We start from the raw sequence: 10,218 nt of genomic DNA, 5'->3' as shown, positions 1-10,218 counted from the left end.
CCAACAGACCCTTCCGGTTTATTCCTTGCTTTTGGGCACCCTGTCCCCCAACAATGAGGAAACATGTATTATACTAAAATGTCCACATACTACTATTTTTTTTTTTTTTAAGGAACCTACTTTGCTGCTGCCACAATTTGATTTGTTTCTCTGGGACAAATCGCAGCACAGTACTTCTCCGTGTAACTTCACATTTGGTCAGCTTTCAGCTAAACATTTTTACCCCACTCCTAAAACCGTCGGGAAATCCCAAATAGCACGCAGCGGTAAATGGCGTTTATTGTTCCATAAATCCTGAGACTTCAAACAGGAACGCTAAATAGGAAAACAAAACTCCAAAGCAGTTAAAAGAGGAGCGTGTGTCTTCCCTCCCTCCGGCTGGCACAGGAACGTTTGGTCGCACAAAGGCAGTTAAGAAGACAGAACGGGGAGTGGCTGCTCCGGAGACTTCTTTGTCTTGAACAGGTTTGAACCCTGCTGTTCCGAGTTCACACGTTCTACATCCATCCCTTCGGGACAATTCCTAGTGGTTCAGACAATGAAGTCTCATTTCCTTTATGTGCGTATCTGTAAAAACAAAGTAAGTATAAAGACCATTCCTTTTCGATAGTCGGGTACATTTCGATTGGATCAGGGCTTCGGTCGATCATTGGCAAAGAAAGGTGGGTGACACACTCTGCCAACACAGGCCAGGTCCCCCCATTCTGGAGGCAGACACGAGCCACCGAGAGTCTGTTTTCTGACCTTCAGTTCCCTTTTCTCTTGCTTTACATTTTCTCCCCTAATTCTGGGTGGGAAAGAACCGCCCTTAAACAAAGCTCCCCCCTTTGTCAGTGTCCAGATCCTGGGTGGCAGGAAAATTAGTGATATCCAAAATGGGGGCGGACAGTGAATATTATTTCAAAAGGTCATTTAGTTATGTCTACGCAAATTTAAGATGTACATATATGCTTTTTAAAAATGTGTTGTTTTTTAAAAAAATATTTTTTTATTGATTTTTTTACAGAGAGGAAGGGAGAGGGATAGAGAGCTAGAAACATCAATGAGAGAGAAACATCGACCAGCTGCCTCCTGCACACCCCCTACTGGGGATGTGCCCGAAACCAATGTACATGCCCTTGACCGGAATTGAACCTGGGACCTTTCAGTCCGCAGGCCGACGCTCTATCCACTGAGCCAAACCGGTTTCAGCTGGTTTGTTTTTTTTTTATAATTGATTTCAGAGAGCAAGGGAGAGGGAAAGAGATAGAAACATCAATGATGAAGAGAATCACTGGTCAGTGGCCTCCTGCACGCCTCCTACTGGGGACTGGGCCCCCAACCTGGGCATGTGCCCTGACTGGGAATTGAACCGTGACTTCCTGGTTCATAGGTCAGTGCTCAACCACTGAGCCACACCAGCCGGGCAAGATGTACATATATACTTTTAACCCTGCAACCCCATTGCTACAGTTCTACCTATGGCTCTTAAACTTTCTCAAGATATGCAAGGGTGTTCACTGTAGCATGTTTGATAATAACAAAGCTGCAGAAACCACCAATGTCCATCAGCAAGGCACTGGTTAAATGAATTATGGGATGTCCATACTCAGCAGGTGTTTAAAAAACATCAGATAAACATACATGCGCTGATAAGGAAAGATGCCCAAGATATGGTACGTGAGAAAGCAAGGTGCAAAAAGGCACTTGCTTACGTCACTGGAGACAGGGACAACCATTAAATGTAAAGAACAACACAGACGCCTACGTAAGTCCTGGTGTCAAAAGGATTCAGAGAGTGAAATAAGGGAGGTGTTGCCGTGAATGGGGGCCTGTCCGGGAGGTCCCATCGAAGACGTGTGAGGAAAGGGGACATTAATGAAAGGGGATGGGGCAGAGATGGGCGCAGACACGACTCCAAAGCAGACAGGCGTAGCGGGCATGCTTGTAGAAAGACTTGGCCGTGCAGAACGCAGAAATGAATCTGGCGTGAAAGAGCCCAAGACTGGCTGGAGCCATCTGGTTAGGAGGCTGGCCTGTGATAGTGTAAGTATGAGACAGATAAAGGTCTGGATTAGAAATAAGGTAAGGCAAGGGGTGGGGGTGGGAGGGATGAAAAGGAATGATCTGGCAAGAATTTGCTACTGATTAGATTAAGAAGGGAGAGGTGAATAGACCAGCAGGAGGAATCTGGCATGGTGCCAAGAGTTTAGGCTGTGGAGGGAGACTCAGAGAGCTGAAATAAAGGCGGAAGTCCAAAGGGGGATCTGATAGGGCCTGTGCTTTTGGAAATCAGAGATACCCAGCAGAAAGTTAAAGGTCAGGACTGAAGCTCAGACAAAAGGTCAGGGCTGCAAATATGTGACTGCATGTCCCCATCCCGAAGTCTGCGGAGGGCCGAGGGCTCAGCACTGAATCTTGGAAGGGCAACCTCAGGGCAGGTGGAATAGAATTAGGTGACCCACGTATAGTTCTATTTTGAGCCCATAACTCTTCGGCAAACTCTTCGGCAATTTGATGTGAGTTCGTTTATTTCTTTGTAAAATGCGATCTCCATTTCCAGCGATGTGTGTGAAGAATCGGTTGCTATTGTGTAAACCATCTCTGAAGGAATTCGTGTTATAACCTTTGTAGTTAGGCTGGTGAATCAACTCCCGTGTAGGACAAGATGGACTGATTTTCAGTATTTCAGCACCCCTGTTTCCTCGAGGAGATCGGGGATTATATAAACCGGGACTTTTATAGGAAGAGAACGCGGCTTTTTTTCCTGAGTCACACTGGTGACATTTTTGGTTTTGTTTTTCTTCTGCAACCAAACTGATGAAAGTAAATAACATCTCTAATTATTGAAAATGGGTAACCCTAATCCACAAAAGTTTTATTGTCTAGACAGTCCTTACGAAGACAGGCATGTGATCTTGAAGAATTCCCAGTTCTGGGCCAAACCAGAAACCTCCATTACCCTAACCACTTCCCCTCCAGTTAATTATTACACCAACACCTTAGGCAACAACAGTCATTCCAACTCCGTAATAAACAACATCAAACAGATTGGTTTTACCTTCCTCACGGCAGACAGGAGACCCACGCTGAGCAAATTCTGTGGTTGCTCACAAGATACTGAGCATTTAAAATCTCTTATTAGTGAAAAGGAGCAAAAGCTCAAATGCCATGTTTAAATGTGTGAGGCTCTCAGAGGGTGCCTTGCATTTCCTGTGGGATAGACTCCTAGAAAATATTATTCATTTACATCCTTTCTTACATAATAAAACTAGAGGCCCGATGCACGAAGATTCGTGCAAGAATGGGCCTTCCTTCCCCTGGGTGCCAGCACCGCCTTTGCTCCAGACCACAGCCACCTTTCTGCCTTCCCACACTGCCTAGAGGCCCAGGGTGGCTGGGGGGGGGGGGGGAGTGCAGAATGCCTGCCCCCAGCTGCTTGGTGCCTGTGTATGCAAATTAACCCTCCACCTTTGTTGGGTTAATTTGCATGCTCACTCCTGATTGGCTGGTGGGTGTCACAAAGGTATGGTCAATTTGCATATTTATCTTTTATTAGTGTAGATAACATGAGGTTCTATTTTCCTTTTACCATTTTTAATTTGCATTTTCCCCCATTCCAATTTGCAGTCTAAGCAAAACCCATCCTGTCTCTTAAAACCATTTTATATCTCCTTTCCAATCTTCTGGATTTTCCATTAAAATGTTTATTTTTTACTTACTATTTATCCATCTATCGCTCTTCTCTACTTCATCTCTCTCTTCCCTTCAGTTCTTGATTTCCTGATGTTGACTCAATACTGTGAATTTGGCTTTATGAAGTTTAGCTAAATTATAATCTCCCAAATGTATCTGATTTGGGGATATTCAAATGGAAGGGGGGGGTCTACATAACAAAACATGCTCAAAGAAATATAGTTTGCCAATAAACGTATGGAAAGGTACTCAACATCATTAGTAACCAGTGAAATGAAAACTGAAACCACAATGAGATACTCAAACAGCCACTACATTGGCAAAAATTTTAGCAGTTAATAATGTCAAGTATTGGCAAGAATGTGAAGCAACAGGAATTCTCATCAATGATGGGGTGGGATACAAACTGGTTCAGCCACAATTTGGCCTTATTTAGGAAAATTGAGGATCCATATCCTATGACCTAGTGTTCTACTCCTAGGAATATTCCTAGAGAAACCCATACACATGTGCATCAGATCCACATACAAGAATGCTCATCTACACTAATAAAAGAGTAAGATGCAACTTGACTGTACCTTTGCGATGCCCACCAGCCAATCAGGAGTGAGTATGCAAACTAACCCAACAAAGATGGCAGGTTAATTTGTATACACAGGCATTGAGCGGCCGGGGGTGGGCGGGACGCTTGCGTCGTCACCATGGTGATGACACAGGCGTTCCACACTGCCCCGGCCTCTCTGGGCCTCTGGGCAGCATGGGAAGGCGGAAAGGTGGCTCCGGTTGGAGTGAAGGCGGTGCCGGCAGCCAGGGTAAGGAAGGCCCATTCTTGCACGAATCTTCATACATCGGGCCTCTAGTAGCAGTATATAGCCCCAAAATGAAGCATGCAAATGTGCAATATGAGTGTCATGGATAAATACGTTGTAGTATCTTTAGACAATGGAGTGCAATATAGCAAAGATAAAAGAATGAACTGCAGTGATACAAAATGCCTAGGGTGACTCTTTATAAACATAATGTTGGGTAAAAAAGAAACAAGAAACAAAAGAATTTGTAGCCCTAACCAGTTTGGCTCAGTGGATAGAGCATCGGCCTATGGACTCAAGGGTCCCAGGTTCAATTCCAGTCAAGGGCATGTACCTTGGTTGCAGGCACATACCCAGTAGGGAGTATGCGGGAGGCAGCTGATCGATGTTTCTCTCTCATCGATGTTTCTAAGTCTCTATCCCTCTCCCTTCCTCTCTGTAAAAAATCAAATATATATATATATATATATGTATGTATATATAAAGAATTTGTATAGTATGATTTAATTCATACAAAGTTCTCAAAAGCAGGTAAAACCAAACCATATTGGCTAGGGATGCATACACAATAGATAAAATTATAAAGAAAAACAGGAAATAATTACCACAAAGATCAAGATAGTGGCCCTAGCCAGTTTTGATAGCATGTCGGCCTGAGGACTGACGGTCCCGGGTTCGATTCTGATCAAGGGCATGTACCTAGGGTGCAGGCTGGATCCCTGGGCCCATGTGGGAGGCAACCAATCAATGTGTCTCTCTCACATCGATGTTTCTCTCTCTGTGTCTTTCCCCCTCCCTTCCACTCTCTCTAAAAATCAATGGAAAAATATCCTCAGGTGAAGATTAATAAAAAAAAAGGAAGAGAGGAAGAAAGAAAGAAGGAAAGATCAAGATAGGGCTTACTTCCAAAGATAGAGATAATGTTGAAGCTGAGGAACAGGATGTCAGATGGGAGATTCTGATCATGTTCTATTATTTTTTTTACCAGTTCACTTTATATTTATTTGTTAAATGGTATGTGCACATTTTATACACTTTTCTGTATGTTATATTTCTTTCTTCTCTTTGTCTCTCTGTCTCTGTCTCTCACTTTCACACACACACACACACACATACACAGAAATACTATAGTTCTACCTTGAAGTATGAGGACTACCCAGCACCCATCCCAACACCTGGGAAGTCTGCTTTAAAGGACAGATGAAATATCTATACTAATAAAAGGGTAATATGCAAATGGTCGTGACGCCCTCACACCGTAAGGATCGATCAGCAGGAGGCTGCATTCACGGCAGGCGCGGGTGGGCGGGGCTGCCTGCCTGGCAAGGCTGGGGAATGTGAGGCTGTGTCCCACAGGTTGAGAACCGCTAGCAGGGTCGCCTAAGACCATCGGAAAACACAGATATTTACATGATTACAGTTATGAAGTAGCAACGAAAATAATTTTATGGTTGGGGGTCACCACAACATGAGGAACTGTATTAAAGGGTCGTGGCATTAAAAAGGTTGAGAACCACTGCTATAGAGGATCTCCTGAGGCAATTGGGGAAATTTGAGCATGGACTGTATATAATATTTATTATATCGATTTAAATTTGTTAGGTTTGACAAAAATACCTTGGTTATGTGGGAGAATGTCCTTATTTTTAGGAGATATGTACTGAAGTATTTAGGAGTCAAATGTCATGATGTCTGTAATTTCCTTTCAAATGGTTGAATGAAAACACCTACGTCTCAAAGGACTTGTATGCATGCATATAAGCATAACCAATGGACACAGACCGTACGGGGTGAGGACGTGTACTGGGGGGCGGGAGCAGGCGAGGTGGGGAGAGGTCAATGTGGGGGAAAATGAGACATATGCAATACTTTCAACAATGAAGAATTTAAATAAAAAATTATCATAAGCCCTAGCCAGTTTGGCTCAGTGGATAGAGCCTCGGCCTGCGGACTGAAGGGTCCTGAGTTCAATTCTGGTCAAGGGCACATGCCCAGGTTGCAGGCTTGATCCCCAGTAGGGGGAATGCAGGAGGCAGACAATCAATGATTCTCTCTCATCATTGATGTTTCTATCTCTCTCTCCCTCACCCTTCCTCTCTGAAATCAATAATAAAAATATATTAAAACAAAACAGGACACAGTCAAGGACAACATATTGTACTTAGCTGTCCTGTCTTTTTAGTCTTCTTTCATCTTGAACTTCCCTCTGGTTTTTAAAAAGTCTTTCATGACGATGACAGAGCGAAGCCAGCAGTTTTGCAGAAGGTCCCACGATCTGGTTTTAGACGAGTTCCTCTCGATTGGCTCCATATTAAAAGTCTCGTCAAGGAAGCTCCATGGGTAGGTGTACACTTCTCTGTTCATCTCATCAGGAGGCGCATGCTGTCCGTTTTGTCCCATCAGTGCTGGGGCTCCATTTGATCCCTCAGCTAACGTGATACCTGGTACCATTCTGGAGGGACTTGGAGACCACACGCACAGCCTGTCCCCAGCAACTCTTTCACCCACCGGGTCTACATCGTCAGTTCCAAATGGGTTTTTCTTTTTCTTTTTTAATATTTTTTATTGATTTTTTACAGAGAGGAAGGGAGAGGGAGAGGAAGAGAGAGTTAGAAACATCGATGAGAGAGAAACATCGATCAGCTGCCTCCTGCACATTCCCCACTGGGGATGTGCTTGCAACCAAGGTACATGCCCTTGACCGGAATCGAACCTGGGACCCTTGAGTCTGCAGGCCGACGCTCTATCCACTGAGCCAAACCAGTTAGGGCAGAACTTTATTACTTTTGCCACTACTATTATTTTTTTTATCATTAGGGATTCATGAATTACTTTTAATTCAGTGTGTTACAAACCATTAGCACCGTTTCTTACTGTGGTAAAATACACATTACATAAAATTTACCATTTTAACCAACTTAAATGTATAGCTCAGTGGCATTCAGTACGTTCACATTGTTGTGCAGCCAGCACCACCATCACCTCCAGAACTGTTTCATCTTCCCCAAATGAACTCTGTACCCACTAAACACGAACTCCCCATCCTCCCCTCCCCCAATTCCTGGCAACGACAGCATCTTTGTTTTTATGCTCAGATTGTCTCAGATTTGGCCCAGGGGAGCGCCCCCCCCCCCCCCCATCTGTTTCCTGTGCCCTCTGACATGTCCCCATCATTCTTTGAGCACTTCCTTGTTTTCTGGCACAAAAAGAGATTGCGAATTCCTATGCACGCCCCATCCCGGAGCTGGAATCCGCCATTTCTCCAAGGACCCCGTGGCCTTCCAGTGGGATGTGGTTTTGAGAAAATACCGAGCATCCGGGTGAGCCCACTGCTCTTGGGATGCCAGCTGGGCCTCTGAGAGACTCTGTCACACGTCCATTCATCTCACGCAGTGGTCGGCAAACTCATTAGTCAGCAGAGCCAAATACCAACAGGACAACGATTGAAATTTCTTTTGAGAGCCGAATTTCTTAAACTTAAACTTCTTCTAACGCCACTTCTTCAAAATAGACTCGCCCAGGCCGTGGTATTTTGTGGAAGAGCCACACTCAAGGGGCCAAAGAGCCGCCGTTTGCCGACCACGGATCTAACGTATGAGAGCCATGAGGTCACTGGGACTCCTTCCGTTCAAATCCCACGTTCATCCCAGTTTTGCTTCCTTTCCATGTCTGTAACTTCCTTCTTGAACAGGGAGAAATCTGACTCTCCTCACCCGTAATGTCCTTACGTGTTCGATCAGTAGCCCTGAATGTAACCGACCTCCAGGGCTGCCACTTGCCCTCCCGCGAGGAGCTCTCCTCCCCTCTCACCAGCACACCTCCCGCCTAGGGCCCCCCACCCCCAAAGCCTTTCTTATCCTTGGTGCTGGGCCCCAGGGCTGTGCGGGAGCCCTCCTCACCCCACCTGAGCTCCACCTTCCCATACCAGGACACCCTGCCCCTCAATGAGACCTCTCGTCTGCTCAGGCTCTGACGCCCCTTTCTAGGTGCCCCTCCATGGGGACACTGTTTGCACCTTGCTGGTTCTAGTCCCCACCTGTGCGCACACTTTTCTTACCCTCTTGGGCTCTGTTACCCACACCAGCGGCCCTTACTCTACCAGGGCGCTGCCTCCATGCCTAGGAGGGCAGCACTTCTTTTCTTTCTTTCTTTCTTTTTTTAATATATTTTTATTGATCTCGGAGAGGAAGGGAGAGGGAGAGAGAGATAGAAACACCAATGATGAGAGAGAACCATTCACTGGCTGCCTCCTGCACTCCCCCACAGTGGGGATGGAGCCTGCAACTCAGCCATGTGCCCTGATCGGGAATCCAACCGTGACCTCCTGGTTCATAGGTCGACACTCAACCACCGAGCCATGCTGGCTGGGCTAGGGCAGCATTTCTTTCTTTCTTTCTTAAATATATTTTATTGATTTTTACAGAGAGGAAGGGAGAGGGATAGAGAGTTAGAAACATCGATGAGAGAGAAACATCGATCAGCTGCCTCCTGCACACCCCCCACTGGGGATGTGCCCGCAACCAAGGTACATGCCCTTGACCGGAATCGAACCTGGGACCCTTGAGTCCACAGGCCCGACGCTCTATCCACTGAGCCACACCGGTTAGGGCTAGGGCAGCATTTCTTGAAACGTTGCTGAACAGAAGGAGTTCCTGCTGACCTTGTTAAAATGCAGATGGCCAGGTCCCACACCCAGAGATCGGATTCAATCGGTTGAAACGAGATGTTGAATGCCCACATCTTCCACAGGAGCCCCAGGCTGCTTCGGAAGCAAGTGGTCCGAGGGACCCTGTACGAGATGCTGCTTTGCTCTGGGAGGACGGGGTCCCAGGAGAAGCACGCTGACTGTCGGACACGTGGCGCGGCACTGCCCGCTGCAAGGCTGCACCGACTGGCAGTTCCGGCGGCAACGCATCGAGTGCTCCGCCCCAAGCCTGTCTGTGGCTCTCTCCCGGGCCCTGGCGCAGGTGCTCCATGAATACTGGGGGGTCCTCTTCCCCGGCCTCCATGTCCTTATAAAACAGGACCGGGGTGAAACCAGTGTTTCTATCTTGCCTGACGGTGCACATCGCCTGGAACACTTGTTAGAGATTCATATCTGTGCTCAGGTGTGCTGGAGCGGGCACTGCAGGGGAAGGAGGGGACTCTATGTGTTGACAATAGTCCTGAGCCTCTCTTGAATAAGCCCCACGTTATTCCTTTGCTGGAATTTTGTAAAAATTGCTCTGAGGGACTCTGTGTGTTCTCTCTGGTTCTATGCTATGTTGACTTTGCCTTACTATGCAAGACCTCATTTAATTATAAACCAGGAGCCATGAACTTTAAAACAAAATGTGTGGGATTTGTGCAGAGCAGCTATGGTGCTCAGAGGAGATGTGAATGAAGGGTATAGTCAGAACATATCTTTTATATTTTTGTTGGGGCTGAATACTTTAGATATTTTTCATTTTTAAAGAGAATGCCACTGCAAGGATAGTCCTAAAATGTGAAGGTTGCATGCCGACACTCCTGTGTTGCTTTCGCATCGGGAATATTGAAGCGATGGAATGCTACATCCCATATAATAAAAGGCTAATATGCAAATAGACCGAACGGCAGAACAACCAAACAACTGAACAACCGAACAACTGGTCGCTATGACGTGTGCTGACCACCAGGGAGTGTGAGCGAAACATGGTGGGCATCGGCCGAGGCAGGATGGTGGAGCAGATGAGCGGGGGCGCCAGACCGAGGC

Source organism: Cnephaeus nilssonii (assembly GCF_951640355.1).
Source record: "Cnephaeus nilssonii genome assembly, chromosome: 8".
Taxonomy (NCBI): domain Eukaryota; kingdom Metazoa; phylum Chordata; class Mammalia; order Chiroptera; family Vespertilionidae; genus Cnephaeus; species Cnephaeus nilssonii.
This window is presented reverse-complemented; position numbering follows the sequence as displayed.